Genomic DNA, 20,557 nt, shown 5'->3' with positions numbered 1-20,557 from the left:
ATAACTCTATTTTTGACTGGCCTCTAGTCACTGTAGTTAGCCCTCTGGAACAAAAAGCAGTTTTCTCTAAAGAAACACGGTGCTTCCATAGTATGGGTGGGAGCTCATCCTGTCAGGCTCTAGAGCTAAAGGGAAACTTGACGTGAGTACTTGCCTCACGCTAAGGCCTGAAGAGCCCGGCTGAAGCGAAAGCGTGTTGCAGTTTCCATTAGCTAGTATTCGCAGTTCTGCTTTACTTTAACGTTTCTACACTTTTCCAGACACTTAGGACCCTCGTTTGGGCACCCCTTTGCCTACAAATACAGTGAGTACCAGCACGTTCCACTGCCCTTCTAAGAAACATCCAGGCCGTAAGTCTTTCCAAGTCACTCTATGTATTCAGAGACTAGGGCAATACACTGCACCCTTCCTTGGCAAAGCTAGATGTCCTCAGCCCACCAACAGATCCAAGGATTCTGTTCTCTCACGTCCTACATGCCACGGAAGTCTGCCTCATTGTCCTCATTTGAGCTGCACTTAGAAACACAATCGGTTTCGCCTTTCTTCTAGGAACTCACACCCAAGGACCCCATACCTACAGTAGAAAGGAGGCTTGCATTCCTACTGCAACGAAACCACAGTTTTCCTGTTACGCTGCAGGATTTTAGAATAGGCTAAAGCCCGATAGCCTACATAGAGCATTTCAAATTTGAGGGACTTCGCTACATGTAGAACACTTTGTGAAGAAAAGTTGATTCAGGCAAGGGACCAGGGTAGAGCTAGAGTCTCTTTTGACTTGTTAGAAATCAGAAGGCTTCAGGCTGATTGTTCACCGGCAAAGAAGACCTGATGGCACAAGCCTTGCTTTCCCTTATTAAAAGCCCTTAGTCATGCTGCCCTGAAGCTACCTAAATAACTCTATGTTTGATAGGCCTCTAGTCACTGTAGTTAGCCCTCTGGAACGAAAAGGAGTTTTCTCTAAAGAGGCACGGTGCTTCCATAGCATGGGTGGGAGCTCATCCTGTCAGGCTCTAGAGCTAAAGGGAAACTTGACGTGAGTACTTGCCTCACGCTAAGGCCTGAAGAGCCCTGCTGAAGCGAAAGCGTGTTGCAGTTTCCATTAGCTCGTATTCGCAGTTCTGCTTTACTTTAACGTTTCTACGCTTTTCCAGACACTTTGGACTGTCGTGTGGGCACCCCATTGCCTACAAATACAGTGAGTACCAGCAGGTTCCACTGCCCTTCTAAGAAACATCCAGGCCGTAAGCCTTTCCAAGTCACTCTATGTATTCAGAGAGTAGGGCAATACACTGCACCCTTCCTTGGGAAAGCTAGATGTCCTCTGCACACCAACAGCTCCAGGGATTCTGTTCTCTCACATCCTACATGCCATGGAAGTCTGCCTCATTGTCCTCATTTGAGCTGCATTTAGAAACACAATCTGCTTCGCCTTTCTTCAAGGAAATGACACGCAAGGACCCCATACCTAGAGTAAAAAGGAGGCCTGCATTCGTACTGCAACGAAACCACAGTTTTCGTGTTACCCTGCAGGATTTTAGCATAGGCTAAAGCCCGATAGCCTACATAGAGCATTTCAAACTTGAGGGACTTCGCTACATGTAGAACACTTTGCGAAGAAAAGTTGATTCAGGCAAGGGACCAGGGTAGAGCTACAGTCTCTTTTGACTTCTTAGAAATCAGAAGGCTTCAGGCTGATTTTTCACTGACAAAGAAGACCTGATGGCACAAGCCTTGCTTTCCCTTATTAAAAGCTCTTAGTCATGCTGCCCTGAAGCTACCTAAATAACTCTATTTTTGATAGGCCTCTAGTCACTGCAGTTAGCCCTCTGGAACAAAAGGAATTTTCTCTAAAGAAGCACGGTGCTTCCATAGCATGGGTGGGAGCTCATCCTGTTAGGCTCTAGAGCTAAAGGGAAACTTGACGTGAGTACTTGCCTCACGCTAAGGCCTGAAGAGCACTGCTGAAGCGAAAGCGTGTTGCAGTTTCCATTAGCTAGTATTCACAGTTCTGCTTTACTTTAACGTTTCTACGCTTTTGCAGACACTTTGGACCCTCGTGTGGGCACCCCATTGCCTACAAATACAGTGAGTACCAGCAGGTTCCACTGCCCTTCTAAGAAACATCCAGGCCGTAAGCCTTTCCAAGTCACTCTATGTATTCAGAGAGTAGGGCAATACACTGCACCCTTCCTTGGGAAAGCTAGATGTCCTCAGCACACCAACAGCTCCAGGGATTCTGTTCTCTCATGTCCTGCATGCCAAGGAAATCTGCCTCATTGTCTTCATTTGACTGCACTTAGAATCACAATCTGCTTCGTCTTCCTTCCAGGAACTCACACTCAAGGATCCAATACCTACAGGAGAAAGGAGGCTTGCATTCCTTCTGCAACCAAAGCACCGTTGTTCCTGTTACCCTGCAGGATTTTAGCATAGGCTAAAGCCCGATAGCCTACATAGAGCATTTCAAATTTGAGGGAGTTCGCTACATGTAGAACACTTTGTGAAGAAAAGTTGATTCAGGCAAGGGACCAGGGTAGAGCTAGAGTCTCTTTTGACTTGTTAGAAATCAGAAGGCTTCAGGCTGATTTTTCACTGGCAAAGAAGACCTGATTGCACAAGCCTTGCTTTCCCTTATTAAAAGCTCTTAGTCATGCTGCCCTGAAGCTACCTAAATAACTCTATTTTTGACTGGCCTCTACTCAGTGTAGTTAGCCCTCTGGAACAAAAAGCAGTTTTCTCTAAAGAAACACGGTGCTTCCATAGTATGGGTGGGAGCTCATCCTGTCAGGCTCTAGAGCTAAAGGGAAACTTGACGTGAGTACTTGCCTCACACTAAGGCCTGAAGAGCCCGGCTGAAGCGAAAGCGTGTTGCAGTTTCCATTACCTCGTATTCGCAGTTCTGCTTTACTTTAACGTTTCTACACTTTTCCAGACCCTTAGGACCCTCGTTTGGGCACCCCATTGCCTACAAATACAGTGAGTACCAGCACGTTCCACTGCCCTTCTAAGAAACATCCAGGCCGTAAGTCTTTCCAAGTCACTCTGCATTCAGAGAGTAGGGCAATACACTGCACCCTTCCTTGGCAAAGCTAGATGTCCTCAGCACACCAACAGCTCCAAGGATTCTGTTCTCTCACGTCCTACATGCCACGGAAGTCTGCCTCATTGTCCTCATTTGAGCTGCACTTAGAAACACAATCTGCTTCGTCTTCCTTCCAAGAACTCACACTCAAGGATCCCATACCTACAGGAGAAAGGAGGCTTGCATTCCTTCTGCAACCAAAGCACAGATGTTCCTGTTACCCTGCAGGATTTTAGCATAGGCTAAATCCCGATAGCCTACATAGAGCATTTCAAATTTGAGGGACTTCGCTACATGTAGAACACTTTGTGAAGAAAAGTTGATTCAGGCAAGGGACCAGGGTAGAGCTAGAGTCTCTTTTGACTTGTTAGAAATCAGAAGGCTTCAGGCTGATTATTCACTGGCAAAGAAGACCTGATGGCACAAGCCTTGCTTTCCCTTATTAAAAGCCCTTAGTCATGCTGCCCTGAAGCTACCTAAATAACTCTATTTTTGATAGGCCTCTAGTCACTGTAGTTAGCCCTCTGGAACGAAAAGGAGTTTTCTCTAAAGAAGCACGGTGCTTCCATAGTATGGGTGGGAGCTCATCCTGTCAGGATCTAGAGGTAAAGGAAAACTTGACGTGAGTACTTGCCTCACGCTAAGGCCTGAAGAGCCCTGCTGAAGCGAAAGCGTGTTGCAGTTTACATTAGCTTGTATTCACACTTCTGCTTTACTTTAACGTTTCTACGCTTTTCCAGACCCTTAGGAGCCTCGTGTGGGCACCCCATTGCCTACAAATACAGTGAGTACCAGAACGTTCCACTGCCCTTCTAAGAAACATCCAGGCCGTAAGTCTTTCCAAGTCACTCTGCATTCAGAGAGTAGGGCAATACACTGCACCCTTCCTTGGGAAAGCTAGATGTCCTCAGCCCACCAACAGCTCCAAGGATTCTGTTCTCTCACGTCCTACATGCCATGGAAGTCTGCCTCCTTGTCCTCATTTGAGCTGCACTTAGAAACACAATCGGTTTCGCCTTTCTTCTAGGAACTCACACGCAAGGACCCCATACCTACCTAGAGTAAAAAGGAGGCTTGCATTCCTACTGCAACGAAACCACAGTTTTCGTGTTACACTGCAGGATTTTAGAATAGGCTAAGGCCCGATAGCCTACATAGAGCATTTCAAATTTGAGGGAGTTCGCTACATGCAGAACACTTTGTGAAGAAAAGTTGATTCAGGCAAGGGACCAGGATAGAGCTACAGTCTCTTTTGACTTGTTAGAAATCAGAAGGCTTCAGGCTGATTGTTCACCGGCAAAGAAGACCTGATGGCACAAGCCTTGCTTTCCCTTATTAAAAGCTCTTAGTCATGCTGCCCTGAAGCTACCTAAATAACTCTATGTTTGATAGGCCTCTAGTCACTGTAGTTAGCCCTCTGGAACGAAAAGGAGTTTTCTCTAAAGAAGCACGGTGCTTCCATAGCATGGGTGGGAGCTCATCCTGTTAGGCTCTAGAGCTAAAGGGAAACTTGACGTGAGTACTTGCCTCACGCTAAGGCCTGAAGAGCACTGCTGAAGCGAAAGCGTGTTGCTGTTTCCATTAGCTAGTATTCACAGTTCTGCTTTACTTTAACGTTTCTACGCTTTTGCAGACACTTTGGACCCTCGTGTGGGCACCCCATTGCCTACAAATACAGTGAGTACCAGCAGGTTCCACTGCCCTTCTAAGAAACATCCAGGCCGTAAGCCTTTCCAAGTCACTCTATGTATTCAGAGAGTAGGGCAATACACTGCACCCTTCCTTGGGAAAGCTAGATGTCCTCAGCACACCAACAGCTCCAGGGATTCTGTTCTCTCATGTCCTGCATGCCAAGGAAATCTGCCTCATTGTCTTCATTTGACTGCACTTAGAATCACAATCTGCTTCGTCTTCCTTCCAGGAACTCACACTCAAGGATCCAATACCTACAGGAGAAAGGAGGCTTGCATTCCTTCTGCAACCAAAGCACCGTTGTTCCTGTTACCCTGCAGGATTTTAGCATAGGCTAAAGCCGGATAGCCTACATAGAGCATTTCAAATTTGAGGGAGTTCGCTACATGTAGAACACTTTGTGAAGAAAAGTTGATTCAGGCAAGGGACCAGGGTAGAGCTAGAGTCTCTTTTGACTTGTTAGAAACCAGAAGGCTTCAGGCTGATTGTTCACCGGCAAAGAAGACCTGATGGCACAAGCCTTGCTTTCCCTTATTAAAAGCTCTTAGTCATGCTGCCCTGAAGCTACCTAAATAACTCTATTTTTGATAGGCCTCTAGTCACTGCAGTTAGCCCTCTGGAACAAAAGGAATTTTCTCTAAAGAAGCACGGTGCTTCCATAGCATGGGTGGGAGCTCATCCTGTTAGGCTCTAGAGCTAAAGGGAAACTTGACGTGAGTACTTGCCTCACGCTAAGGCCTGAAGAGCACTGCTGAAGCGAAAGCGTGTTGCAGTTTCCATTAGCTAGTATTCACAGTTCTGCTTTACTTTAACGTTTCTACGCTTTTGCAGACACTTTGGACCCTCGTGTGGGCACCCCATTGCCTACAAATACAGTGAGTACCAGCAGGTTCCACTGCCCTTCTAAGAAACATCCAGGCCGTAAGCCTTTCCAAGTCACTCTATGTATTCAGAGAGTAGGGCAATACACTGCACCCTTCCTTGGGAAAGCTAGATGTCCTCAGCACACCAACAGCTCCAGGGATTCTGTTCTCTCATGTCCTGCATGCCAAGGAAATCTGCCTCATTGTCTTCATTTGACTGCACTTAGAATCACAATCTGCTTCGTCTTCCTTCCAGGAACTCACACTCAAGGATCCAATACCTACAGGAGAAAGGAGGCTTGCATTCCTTCTGCAACCAAAGCACCGTTGTTCCTGTTACCCTGCAGGATTTTAGCATAGGCTAAAGCCCGATAGCCTACATAGAGCATTTCAAATTTGAGGGAGTTCGCTACATGTAGAACACTTTGTGAAGAAAAGTTGATTCAGGCAAGGGACCAGGGTAGAGCTAGAGTCTCTTTTGACTTGTTAGAAATCAGAAGGCTTCAGGCTGATTTTTCACTGGCAAAGAAGACCTGATTGCACAAGCCTTGCTTTCCCTTATTAAAAGCTCTTAGTCATGCTGCCCTGAAGCTACCTAAATAACTCTATTTTTGACTGGCCTCTACTCAGTGTAGTTAGCCCTCTGGAACAAAAAGCAGTTTTCTCTAAAGAAACACGGTGCTTCCATAGTATGGGTGGGAGCTCATCCTGTCAGGCTCTAGAGCTAAAGGGAAACTTGACGTGAGTACTTGCCTCACACTAAGGCCTGAAGAGCCCGGCTGAAGCGAAAGCGTGTTGCAGTTTCCATTACCTCGTATTCGCAGTTCTGCTTTACTTTAACGTTTCTACACTTTTCCAGACCCTTAGGACCCTCGTTTGGGCACCCCATTGCCTACAAATACAGTGAGTACCAGCACGTTCCACTGCCCTTCTAAGAAACATCCAGGCCGTAAGTCTTTCCAAGTCACTCTGCATTCAGAGAGTAGGGCAATACACTGCACCCTTCCTTGGCAAAGCTAGATGTCCTCAGCACACCAACAGCTCCAAGGATTCTGTTCTCTCACGTCCTACATGCCACGGAAGTCTGCCTCATTGTCCTCATTTGAGCTGCACTTAGAAACACAATCTGCTTCGTCTTCCTTCCAAGAACTCACACTCAAGGATCCCATACCTACAGGAGAAAGGAGGCTTGCATTCCTTCTGCAACCAAAGCACAGATGTTCCTGTTACCCTGCAGGATTTTAGCATAGGCTAAATCCCGATAGCCTACATAGAGCATTTCAAATTTGAGGGACTTCGCTACATGTAGAACACTTTGTGAAGAAAAGTTGATTCAGGCAAGGGACCAGGGTAGAGCTAGAGTCTCTTTTGACTTGTTAGAAATCAGAAGGCTTCAGGCTGATTATTCACTGGCAAAGAAGACCTGATGGCACAAGCCTTGCTTTCCCTTATTAAAAGCCCTTAGTCATGCTGCCCTGAAGCTACCTAAATAACTCTATTTTTGATAGGCCTCTAGTCACTGTAGTTAGCCCTCTGGAACGAAAAGGAGTTTTCTCTAAAGAAGCACGGTGCTTCCATAGTATGGGTGGGAGCTCATCCTGTCAGGATCTAGAGGTAAAGGAAAACTTGACGTGAGTACTTGCCTCACGCTAAGGCCTGAAGAGCCCTGCTGAAGCGAAAGCGTGTTGCAGTTTACATTAGCTTGTATTCACACTTCTGCTTTACTTTAACGTTTCTACGCTTTTCCAGACCCTTAGGAGCCTCGTGTGGGCACCCCATTGCCTACAAATACAGTGAGTACCAGAACGTTCCACTGCCCTTCTAAGAAACATCCAGGCCGTAAGTCTTTCCAAGTCACTCTGCATTCAGAGAGTAGGGCAATACACTGCACCCTTCCTTGGGAAAGCTAGATGTCCTCAGCACACCAACAGCTCCAAGGATTCTGTTCTCTCACGTCCTACATGCCATGGAAGTCTGCCTCCTTGTCCTCATTTGAGCTGCACTTAGAAACACAATCGGTTTCGCCTTTCTTCTAGGAACTCACACGCAAGGACCCCATACCTACCTAGAGTAAAAAGGAGGCTTGCATTCCTACTGCAACGAAACCACAGTTTTCGTGTTACACTGCAGGATTTTAGAATAGGCTAAGGCCCGATAGCCTACATAGAGCATTTCAAATTTGAGGGAGTTCGCTACATGCAGAACACTTTGTGAAGAAAAGTTGATTCAGGCAAGGGACCAGGATAGAGCTACAGTCTCTTTTGACTTGTTAGAAATCAGAAGGCTTCAGGCTGATTGTTCACCGGCAAAGAAGACCTGATGGCACAAGCCTTGCTTTCCCTTATTAAAAGCTCTTAGTCATGCTGCCCTGAAGCTACCTAAATAACTCTATGTTTGATAGGCCTCTAGTCACTGTAGTTAGCCCTCTGGAACGAAAAGGAGTTTTCTCTAAAGAAGCACGGTGCTTCCATAGCATGGGTGGGAGCTCATCCTGTTAGGCTCTAGAGCTAAAGGGAAACTTGACGTGAGTACTTGCCTCACGCTAAGGCCTGAAGAGCACTGCTGAAGCGAAAGCGTGTTGCAGTTTCCATTAGCTAGTATTCACAGTTCTGCTTTACTTTAACGTTTCTACGCTTTTCCAGACACTTTGGACCCTCGTGTGGGCACCCCATTGCCTACAAATACAGTGAGTACCAGCAGGTTCCACTGCCCTTCTAAGAAACATCCAGGCCGTAAGCCTTTCCAAGTCACTCTATGTATTCAGAGAGTAGGGCAATACACTGCACCCTTCCTTGGGAAAGCTAGATGTCCTCAGCACACCAACAGCTCCAGGGATTCTGTTCTCTCATGTCCTGCATGCCAAGGAAATCTGCCTCATTGTCTTCATTTGACTGCACTTAGAATCACAATCTGCTTCGTCTTCCTTCCAGGAACTCACACTCAAGGATCCAATACCTACAGGAGAAAGGAGGCTTGCATTCCTTCTGCAACCAAAGCACCGTTGTTCCTGTTACCCTGCAGGATTTTAGCATAGGCTAAAGCCGGATAGCCTACATAGAGCATTTCAAATTTGAGGGAGTTCGCTACATGTAGAACACTTTGTGAAGAAAAGTTGATTCAGGCAAGGGACCAGGGTAGAGCTAGAGTCTCTTTTGACTTGTTAGAAATCAGAAGGCTTCAGGCTGATTTTTCACTGGCAAAGAAGACCTGATTGCACAAGCCTTGCTTTCCCTTATTAAAAGCTCTTAGTCATGCTGCCCTGAAGCTACCTAAATAACTCTATTTTTGACTGGCCTCTACTCAGTGTAGTTAGCCCTCTGGAACACAAAGCAGTTTTCTCTAAAGAAACACGGTGCTTCCATAGTATGGGTGGGAGCTCATCCTGTCAGGCTCTAGAGCTAAAGGGAAACTTGACGTGAGTACTTGCCTCACACTAAGGCCTGAAGAGCCCGGCTGAAGCGAAAGCGTGTTGCAGTTTCCATTACCTCGTATTCGCAGTTCTGCTTTACTTTAACGTTTCTACACTTTTCCAGACCCTTAGGACCCTCGTTTGGGCACCCCATTGCCTACAAATACAGTGAGTACCAGCACGTTCCACTGCCCTTCTAAGAAACATCCAGGCCGTAAGTCTTTCCAAGTCACTCTGCATTCAGAGAGTAGGGCAATACACTGCACCCTTCCTTGGCAAAGCTAGATGTCCTCAGCACACCAACAGCTCCAAGGATTCTGTTCTCTCACGTCCTACATGCCACGGAAGTCTGCCTCATTGTCCTCATTTGAGCTGCACTTAGAAACACAATCTGCTTCGTCTTCCTTCCAAGAACTCACACTCAAGGATCCCATACCTACAGGAGAAAGGAGGCTTGCATTCCTTCTGCAACGAAACCACAGTTTTCGTGTTACACTGCAGGATTTTAGAATAGGCTAAGGCCCGATAGCCTACATAGAGCATTTCAAATTTGAGGGAGTTCGCTACATGCAGAACACTTTGTGAAGAAAAGTTGATTCAGGCAAGGGACCAGGATAGAGCTACAGTCTCTTTTGACTTGTTAGAAATCAGAAGGCTTCAGGCTGATTGTTCACCGGCAAAGAAGACCTGATGGCACAAGCCTTGCTTTCCCTTATTAAAAGCTCTTAGTCATGCTGCCCTGAAGCTACCTAAATAACTCTATGTTTGATAGGCCTCTAGTCACTGTAGTTAGCCCTCTGGAACGAAAAGGAGTTTTCTCTAAAGAAGCACGGTGCTTCCATAGCATGGGTGGGAGCTCATCCTGTTAGGCTCTAGAGCTAAAGGGAAACTTGACGTGAGTACTTGCCTCACGCTAAGGCCTGAAGAGCACTGCTGAAGCGAAAGCGTGTTGCAGTTTCCATTAGCTAGTATTCACAGTTCTGCTTTACTTTAACGTTTCTACGCTTTTCCAGACACTTTGGACCCTCGTGTGGGCACCCCATTGCCTACAAATACAGTGAGTACCAGCAGGTTCCACTGCCCTTCTAAGAAACATACAGGCCGTAAGTCTTTCCAAGTCACTCTGCATTCAGAGAGTACGGCAATACACTGCACCCTTCCTTGAGAAAGCTAGATGTCCTCAGCACACCAACAGCTCCAAGGATTCTGTTCTCTCACGTCCTACATGCCATGGAAGTCTGCCTCATTGTCCTCATTTGAGCTGCACTTAGAAACACAATCTGCTTCGTCTTCCTTCCAAGAAATCACACTCAAGGATCCCGTACCTACAGGAGAAAGGAGGCTTGCATTCCTTCTGCAACCAAAGCACAGTTGTTCCTGTTACCCTGCAGGATTTTAGAATAGGCTAAGGCCCGATAGCCTACATAGAGCATTTCAAATTTGAGGGAGTTCGCTACATGTAGAACACTTTGTGAAGAAAAGTTGATTCAGGCAAGGGACCAGGGTAGAGCTAGAGTCTCTTTTGACTTGTTAGAAATCAGAAGGCTTCAGGCTGATTGTTCACCGGCAAAGAAGACCTGATGGCACAAGCCTTGCATTCCCATATTAAAAGCTCTTAGTCATGCTGCCCTGAAGCTACCTAAATAACTCTATTTTTGATAGGCCTCTAGTCACTGTAGTTAGCCCTCTGGAACGAAAAGGAGTTTTCTCTAAAGAAGCACGGTGCTTCCATAGCATGGGTGTTAGCTCATCCTGTCAGGCTCTAGAGCTAAAGGGAACCTTGACATAAGTACTTGCCTCATGCTAAGGCCTGAAGAGCCCTGCTGAAGCGAAAGCGTGTTGCAGTTTCCATTACCTCGTATTCGCAGTTCTGCTTTACTTTAACATTTCTACACTTTTCCAGACACTTAGGACCCTCGTGTGGGCACTGCATTGCCTACAAATACAGTGAGTACCAGCACGTTCCACTACCCTTCTAAGAAACATCCAGGCCGTAAGCCTTTCCAAGTCACTCTATGTATTCAGAGAGTAGGGCAATACACTGCACCCTTCCTTGGGAAAGCTAGATGTCCTCAGCACACCAACAGCTCCAGGGATTCTGTTCTCTCATGTCCTGCATGCCAAGGAAATCTGCCTCATTGTCTTCATTTGACTGCACTTAGAATCACAATCTGCTTCGTCTTCCTTCCAGGAACTCACACTCAAGGATCCAATACCTACAGGAGAAAGGAGGCTTGCATTCCTTCTGCAACCAAAGCACCGTTCTTCCTGTTACCCTGCAGGATTTTAGCATAGGCTAAAGCCCGATAGCCTACATAGAGCATTTCAAATTTGAGGGAGTTCGCTACATGTAGAACACTTTGTGAAGAAAAGTTGATTCAGGCAAGGGACCAGGGTAGAGCTAGAGTCTCTTTTGACTTGTTAGAAATCAGAAGGCTTCAGGCTGATTTTTCACTGGCAAAGAAGACCTGATGGCACAAGCCTTGCTTTCCCTTATTAAAAGCTCTTAGTCATGCTGCCCTGAAGCTACCTAAATAACTCTATTTTTGACTGGCCTCTATTCACTGTAGTTAGCCCTCTGGAACGAAAAGGAGTTTTCTCTAAAGAAGCACGGTGCTTCCATAGTATGGGTGGGAGCTCATCCTGTCAGGCTCTAGAGCTAAAGGGAAACTTGACGTGAGTACTTGCCTCACGCTAAGGCCTGAAGAGCCCTGCTGAAGCGAAAGCGTGTTGCAGTTTACATTAGCTTGTATTCACACTTCTGCTTTACTTTAACGTTTCTACGCTTTTCCAGACCCTTAGGAGCCTCGTGTGGGCACCCCATTGCCTACAAATACAGTGAGTACCAGCACGTTCCACTGCCCTTCTAAGAAACATCCAGGCCGTAAGCCTTTCCAAGTCACTCTATGTATTCAGAGAGTAGGGCAATACACTGCACCCTTCCTTGGGAAAGCTAGATGTCCTCAGCACACCAACAGCTCCAGGGATTCTGTTCTCTCACGTCCTACATGCCATGGAGTCTGCCTCATTGTCCGATTTTGAGCTGCTCTTAGAAACACAATCTGCTTCGCCTTTCTTCCAGGAACTCACACCCAAAGACCCCATACCTACAGTAGAAAGGAGGCTTGCATCCTACTGCAACGAAACCACAGTTTTCCTGTTACACTGCAGGATTTTAGAATAGGCTTTAGCCTATTCTAGCCCGATAGCCTACATAGAGCATTTCAAATTTGAGGGAGTTCGCTACATGTAGAACACTTTGTGAAGAAAAGTTGATTCAGGCAAGGGACCAGGGTAGAGCTAGAGTCTCTTTTGACTTGTTAGAAATCAGAAGGCTTCAGGCTGATTGTTCACTGACAAAGAAGACCTGATGGCAAAAGCCTTGCTTTCCCTTATTAAAAGCCCTTAGTCATGCTGCCCTGAAGCTACCTAAATAACTCTATGTTTGATAGGCCTCTAGTCACTGTAGTTAGCCCTCTGGAACGAAAAGGAGTTTTCTCTAAAGAAGCACGGTGCTTCCATAGCATGGATGGGAGCTCATCCTGTTAGGCTCTAGAGCTAAAGGGAAACTTGACGTGAGTACTTGCCTCACGCTAAGGCCTGAAGAGCCCTGCTGAAGCGAAAGCGTGTTGCAGTTTCCATTAGCTCGTATTCACAGTTCTGCTTTACTTTAACGTTTCTATGCTTTTCCAGACACTTTGGACCCTCGTGTGGGCACCCCATTGCCTACAAATACAGTGAGTACCAGCAGGTTCCACTGCCCTTCTAAGAAACATCGAGGCCGTAAGCCTTTCCAAGTCACTCTATGTATTCAGAGAGTAGGGCAATACACTGCACCCTTCCTTGGGAAAGCTAGATGTCCTCAGCACATCAACAGCTCCAGGGATTCTGTTCTCTCAAGTCCTGCATGCCAAGGAAATCTGCCTCATTGTCTTCATTTGACTGCACTTAGAATCACAATCTGCTTCGTCTTCCTTCCAGGAACTCACACTCAAGGATCCAATACCTACAGGAGAAAGGAGGCTTGCATTCCTTCTGCAACCAAAGCACCGTTATTCCTGTTACCCTGCAGGATTTTAGAATAGGCTAAAGCCCGATAGCCTACATAGAGCATTTCAAATTTGAGGGACTTCGCTACATGTAGAACACTTTGTGAAGAAAAGTTGATTCAGGCAAGGGACCAGGGTAGAGCTAGAGTCTCTTTTGACTTGTTAGAAATCAGAAGGCTTCAGGCTGATTGTTCACTGGCAAAGAAGACCTGATGGCACAAGCCTTGCTTTCCCTTATTAAAAGCTCTTAGTCATGCTGCCCTGAAGCTACCTAAATAACTCTATTTTTGACTGGCCTCTACTCACTGTAGTTAGCCCTCTCGAACAAAAAGCAGTTTTCTCTAAAGAAACACGGTGCTTCCATAGTATGGGTAGGAGCTCATCCTGTCAGGCTCTAGAGCTAAAGGGAAACTTGACGTGAGTACTTGCCTCACGCTAAGGCCTGAAGAGCCCGGCTGAAGCGAAAGCGTGTTGCAGTTTCCATTACCTCGTATTCGCAGTTCTGCTTTACTTTAACTTTTCTACACTTTTCCAGACACTTAGGACCCTCGTTTGGGCACCCCATTGCCTACAAATACAGTGAGTACCAGCACGTTCCACTGCCCTTCTAAGAAACATCCAGGCCGTAAGTCTTTCCAAGTCACTCTGCATTCAGAGAGTAGGGCAATACACTGCACCCTTCCTTGGGAAAGCTAGATGTCCTCAGCACACCAACAGCTCCAGGGATTCTGTTCTCTCACGTCCTACATGCCATGGAAGTCTGCCTCATTGTCCTCATTTGAGCTGCACTTAGAAACACAATCTGCTTCGTCTTCCTTCCAAGAACTCAGACTCAAGGATCCCATACCTACAGGAGAAAGGAGGCTTGCATTCCTTCTGCAACCAAAGCACAAATGTGCCTGTTACCCTGCAGGATTTTAGAATAGGCTAAAGCCCGATAGCCTACATAGAGCATTTCAAATTTGAGGGACTTCGCTACATGTAGAACACTTTGTGAAGAAAAGTTGATTCAGGCAAGGGACCAGGGTAGAGCTAGACTCTCCTTTGACTTGTTAGAAATCAGAAGGCTTCAGGCTGATTGTTCACCGGCAAAGAAGACCTGATGGCACAAGCCTTGCTTTCCCTTATTAAAAGCCCTTAGTCATGCTGCCCTGAAGCTACCTAAATAACTCTATGCTTGATAGGCCTCTAGTCACTGTAGTTAGCCCTCTGGAACGAAAAGGAGTTTTCTCTAAAGAAGCACGGTGCTTCCATAGCATGGATGGGAGCTCATCCTGTTAGGCTCTAGAGCTAAAGGGAAACTTGACGTGAGTACTTGCCTCACGCTAAGGCCTGAAGAGCCCTGCTGAAGCGAAAGCGTGTTGCAGTTTCCATTAGCTAGTATTCGCAGTTCTGCTTTACTTTAACGTTTCTACGCTTTTCCAGACACTTTGGACCGTCGTGTGGGCACCCCATTGCCTACAAATACAGTGAGTACCAGCAGGTTCCACTGCCCTTCTAAGAAACATCCAGGCCGTAAGCCTTTCCAAGTCACTCTATGTATTCAGAGAGTAGGGCAATACACTGCACCCTTCCTTGGGAAAGCTAGATGTCCTCAGCACACCAACAGCTCCAGGGATTCTGTTCTCTCATGTCCTGCATGCCAAGGAAATCTGCCTCATTGTCTTCATTTGACTGCACTTAGAATCACAATCTGCTTCGTCTTCCTTCCAGGAACTCACACTCAAGGATCCAATACCTACAGGAGAAAGGAGGCTTGCATTCCTTCTGCAACCAAAGCACAGATGTTCCTGTTACCCTGCAGGATTTTAGAATAGGCTAAGGCCCGATAGCCTACATAGAGCATTTCAAATTTGAGGGACTTCGCTACATGTAGAACACTTTGAGAAGAAAAGTTGATTCAGGCAAGGGACCAGGGTAGAGCTAGAGTCTCTTTTGACTTGTTAGAAATCAGAAGGCTTCAGGCTGATTGTTCACCGGCAAAGAAGACCTGATGGCACAAGCCTTGCTTTCCCTTATTAAAAGCCCTTAGTCATGCTGCCCTGAAGCTACCTAAATAACTCTCTTTTTGACTGGCCTCTAGTCACTGTAGTTAGCCCTCTGGAACAAAAAGCAGTTTTCTCTAAAGAAACACGGTGCTTCCATAGTATGGGTGTTAGCTCATCCTGTCAGGCTCTAGAGCTAAAGGGGAACTTGACGTGAGTACTTGCCTCACGCTAAGGCCTGAAAAGCCCTGCTGAAGCGAAAGCGTGTTGTAGTTTCCATTAGCTAGTATTCGCAGTTCTGCTTTACTTGAACGTTTCTACACTTTTCCAGACACTTAGGACCCTCGTTTGGGCACCCCATTGCCTACAAATACAGTGAGTACCAGCACGTTCCACTGCCCTTCTAAGAAACATCCAGGCCGTAAGTCTTTCCAAGTCACTCTGCATTCAGAGAGTAGGGCAATACACTGCACCCTTCCTTGGCAAAGCTAGATGTCCTCAGCACACCAACAGCTCCAAGGATTCTGTTCTCTCACCTCCTACATGCCACGGAAGTCTGCCTCATTGTCCTCATTTGAGCTGCACTTAGAAACACAATCGGTTTCGCCTTTCTTCTAGGAACTCACACCCAAGGACCCCATACCTACAGTAGAAAGCAGGCTTGCATTCCTACTGCAACGAAACCACAGTTTTCCTGTTACACTGCAGGATTTCAAAATAGGCTAAAGCCCGATAGCCTACATAGAGCATTTCAAATTTGAGGGACTTCGCTACATGCAGAACACTTTGTGAAGCAAAGTTGATTCAGGCAAGGGACCAGGGTAGAGCTAGAGTCTCTTTTGACTTGTTAGAAATCAGAAGGCTTCAGGCTGATTGTTCACTGGCAAAGAAGACCTGATGGCACAAGCCTTGCTTTCCCTTCTTAAAAGCCCTTAGTCATGCTGCGCTGAAGCTACCTAAATAACTCTATTTTTGATAGGCCTCTAGTCACTGTAGTTAGCCCTCTGGAACGAAAAGGAGTTTTCTCTAAAGAAGCACGGTGCTTCCATAGTATGGGTGTTAGCTCATCCTGTCAGGATCTAGAGCTAAAGGAAAACTTGACGTGAGTACTTGCCTCACGCTAAGGCCTGAAGAGCCCTGCTGAAGCGAAAGCGTGTTGCAGTTTACATTAGCTTGTATTCACACTTCTGCTTTACTTTAACGTTTCTACGCTTTTCCAGACCCTTAGGAGCCTCGTGTGGGCACCCCATTGCCTACAAATACAGTGAGTACCAGCAGGTTCCACTGCCCTTCTAAGAAACATCCAGGCCGTAAGCCTTTCCAAGTCACTCTATATATTCAGAGAGTAGGGCAATACACTGCACCCTTCCTTGGGAAAGCTAGATGTCCTCAGCCCACCAACAGCTCCAAGGATTCTGTTCTCTCACGTCCTACATGCCATGGAAGTCTGCCTCATTGTCCTCATTTGAGCTGCACTTAGAAACACAATCGGTTTCGCCTTTCTTCTAGGAACTCACACCCAAGGACCCCATACCTACAGTAGAAAGGAGGCTTGCATTCCTACTGCAACGAAACCACAGTTTTCCTGTTACACTGCAGGATTTTAGAATAGGCTAAGGCCCGATAGCCTACATAGAGCATTTCAAATTTGAGGGACTTCGCTACATGCAGAACACTTTGTGAAGAAAAGTTGATTCAGGCAAGGGACCAGGGTAGAGCTAGAGTCTCTTTTGACTTGTTAGAAATCAGAAGGCTTCAGGCTGATTGTTCACCGGCAAAGAAGACCTGATGGCACAAGCCTTGCTTTCCCTTATTAAAAGCTCTTAGTCATGCTGCCCTGAAGCTACCTAAATAACTCTATTTTTGATAGGCCTCTAGTCACTGTAGTTAGCCCTCTGGAACGACAAGGAATTTTCTCTAAAGAAACACGGTGCTTCCATAGCATGGGTGTTAGCTCATCCTGTCAGGCTCTAGAGCTAAAGGGAACCTTGACATAAGTACTTGCCTCACGCTAAGGCCTGAAGAGCCCTGCTGAAGAAAAGCGTGTTGCAGTTTCCATTAGCTAGTATTCGCAGTTCTGCTTTACTTTAACATTTCTACGCTTTTCCAGACACTTTGGACCCTCGTGTGGGCACCCCATTGCCTACAAATACAGTGAGTACCAGCACGTTCCACTGCCCTTCTAAGAAACATCCAGGCCGTAAGTCTTTCCAAGTCACTCTGCATTCAGAGAGTAGGGCAATACACTGCACCCTTCCTTGGGAAAGCTAGATGTCCTCAGCCCACCAACAGCTCCAAGGATTCTGTTCTCTCACGTCCTACATGCCATGGAAGTCTGCCTCATTGTCCTCATTTGAGCTGCACTTAGAAACACAATCTGCTTCGTCTTCCTTCCAAGAACTCACACTCAAGGATCCCATACCTACAGGAGAAAGGAGGCTTGCATTCCTTCTGCAACCAAAGCACAGATGTTCCTGTTACCCTGCAGGATTTTAGAATAGGCTAAAGCCCGATAGCCTACATAGAGCATTTCAAATTTGAGGGACTTCTCTACATGCAGAACACTTTATGAAGAAAAGTTGATTCAGGCAAGGGACCAGGGTAGAGCTAGATTCTCTTTTGACTTGTTAGAAATCAGAAGGCTTCAGGCTGATTGTTCACTGGCAAAGAAGACCTGTTGGCACAAGCCTTGCTTTCCCTTATTAAAAGCCCTTAGTCATGCTGCGCTGAAGCTACCTAAATAACTCTATGTTTGATAGGCCTCTAGTCACTGTAGTTAGCCCTCTGGAACGAAAAGGAGTTTTCTCTAAAGAAGCACGGTGCTTCCATAGCATGGGTGGGAGCTCATCCTGTTAGGCTCTAGAGCTAAAGGGAAACTTGACGTGAGTACTTGCCTCACGCTAAGGCCTGAAGAGCACTGCTGAAGCGAAAGCGTGTTGCAGTTTCCATTAGCTAGTATTCACAGTTCTGCTTTACTTTAACGTTTCTACGCTTTTCCAGACACTTTGGACCCTCGTGTGGGCACCCCATTGCCTACAAATACAGTGAGTACCAGCAGGTTCCACTGCCCTTCTAAGAAACATCCAGGCCGTAAGCCTTTCCAAGTCACTCTATGTATTCAGAGAGTAGGGCAATACACTGCACCCTTCCTTGGGAAATCTAGATGTCCTCAGCACACCAACAGCTCCAGGGATTCTGTTCTCTCATGTCCTGCATGCCAAGGAAATCTGCCTCATTGTCTTCATTTGACTGCACTTAGAATCACAATCTGCTTCGTCTTCCTTCCAGGAACTCACACTCAAGGATCCAATACCTACAGGAGAAAGGAGGCTTGCATTCCTTCTGCAACCAAAGCACCGTTGTTCCTGTTACCCTGCAGGATTTTAGCATAGGCTAAAGCCCGATAGCCTACATAGAGCATTTCAAATTTGAGGGAGTTCGCTACATGTAGAACACTTTGTGAAGAAAAGTTGATTCAGGCAAGGGACCAGGGTAGAGCTAGAGTCTCTTTTGACTTGTTAGAAATCAGAAGGCTTCAGGCTGATTTTTCACCGGCAAAGAAGACCTGATGGCACAAGCCTTGCTTTCCCTTATTAAAAGCTCTTAGTCATGCTGCCCTGAAGCTACCTAAATAACTCTATTTTTGACTGGCCTCTAGTCACTGTAGTTAGCCCTCTGGAACAAAAAGCAGTTTTCTCTAAAGAAACACGGTGCTTCCATAGTATGGGTGGGAGCTCATCCTGTCAGGCTCTAGAGCTAAAGGGAAACTTGACGTGAGTACTTGCCTCACGCTAAGGCCTGAAGAGCCCGGCTGAAGCGAAAGCGTGTTGCAGTTTCCATTAGCTAGTATTCACAGTTCTGCTATACTTTAACGTTTCTACGCTTTTCCAGACACTTTGGACCCTCGTGTGGGCACCCCATTGCCTACAAATACAGTGAGTACCAGCAGGTTCCACTGCCCTTCTGAGAAACATCCAGGCCGTAAGCCTTTCCAAGTCACTCTATGTATTCAGAGAGTAGGGCAATACACTGCACCCTTCCTTGGGAAAGCTAGATGTCCTCAGCACACCAACAGCTCCAGGGATTCTGTTCTCTCATGTCCTGCATGCCAAGGAAATCTGCCTCATTGTCTTCATTTGACTGTACTTAGAATCACAATCTGCTTCGTCTTCCTTCCAGGAACTCACACTCAAGGATCCAATACCTACAGGAGAAAGGAGGCTTGCATTCCTTCTGCAACCAGAGCACCGTTGTTCCTGTTACCCTGCAGGATTTTAGCATAGGCTAAAGCCCGATAGCCTACATAGAGCATTTCAAATTTGAGGGAGTTCGCTACATGTAGAACACTATGTGAAGAAAAGTTGATTCAGGCAAGGGACCAGGGTAGAGCTAGAGTCTCTTTTGACTTGTTAGAAATCAGAAGGCTTCAGGCTGATTGTTCACTGACAAAGAAGACCTGATGGCACAAGCCTTGCTTTCCCTTATTAAAAGCTCTTAGTCATGCTGCCCTGAAGCTACCTAAATAACTCTATTTTTGATAGGCCTCTAGTCACTGCAGTTAGCCCTCTGGAACAAAAGGAGTTTTCTCTAAAGAAGCACGGTGCTTCCATAGCATGGGTGGGAGCTCATCCTGTTAGGCTCTAGAGCTAAAGGGAAACTTGACGTGAGTACTTGCCTCACGCTAAGGCCTGAAGAGCACTGCTGAAGCGAAAGCGTGTTGCAGTTTCCATTAGCTAGTATTCACAGTTCTGCTTTACTTTAACGTTTCTACGCTTTTCCAGACACTTTGGACCCTCGTGTGGGCACCCCATTGCCTACAAATACAGTGAGCACCAGCAGGTTCCACTGCCCTTCTAAGAAACATCCAGGCCGTAAGCCTTTCCAAGTCACTCTATGTATTCAGAGAGTAGGGCAATACACTGCACCCTTCCTTGGCAAAGCTAGATGTCCTCAGCACACCAACAGCTCCAGGGATTCTGTTCTCTCATGTCCTGCATGCCAAGGAAATCTGCCTCATTGTCTTCATTTGACTGCACTTAGAATCACAATCTGCTTCGTCTTCCTTCCAGGAACTCACACTCAAGGATCCAAAACCTACAGGAGAAAGGAGGCTTGCATTCCTTCTGAAACCAAAGCACAAATGTGCCTGTTACCCTGCAGGATTTTAGAATAGGCTAAAGCCCAATAGCCTACATAGAGCATTTCAAATTTGAGGGACTTCGCTACATGTAGAACACTTTGTGAAGAAAAGTTGATTCAGTCAAGGGACCAGGGCAGAGCTAGACTCTCTTTTGACTTGTTAGAAATCAGAAGGCTTCAGGCTGATTGTTCACCGGCAAAGAAGACCTGATGGCACAAGCCTTGCTTTCCCATATTAAAAGCCCTTAGTCATGCTGCCCTGAAGCTACCTAAATAACTCTATGTTTGATAGGCCTCTACTCACTGTAGTTAGCCCTCTGGAACGAAAAGGAGTTTTC

Source organism: Eubalaena glacialis, chromosome 20 (genome assembly GCF_028564815.1).
Source record: "Eubalaena glacialis isolate mEubGla1 chromosome 20, mEubGla1.1.hap2.+ XY, whole genome shotgun sequence".
Classification (NCBI taxonomy): domain Eukaryota; kingdom Metazoa; phylum Chordata; class Mammalia; order Artiodactyla; family Balaenidae; genus Eubalaena; species Eubalaena glacialis.
The sequence above is the reverse complement of the archived record's forward strand: the minus strand, read 5'-3'. Positions refer to the sequence as shown.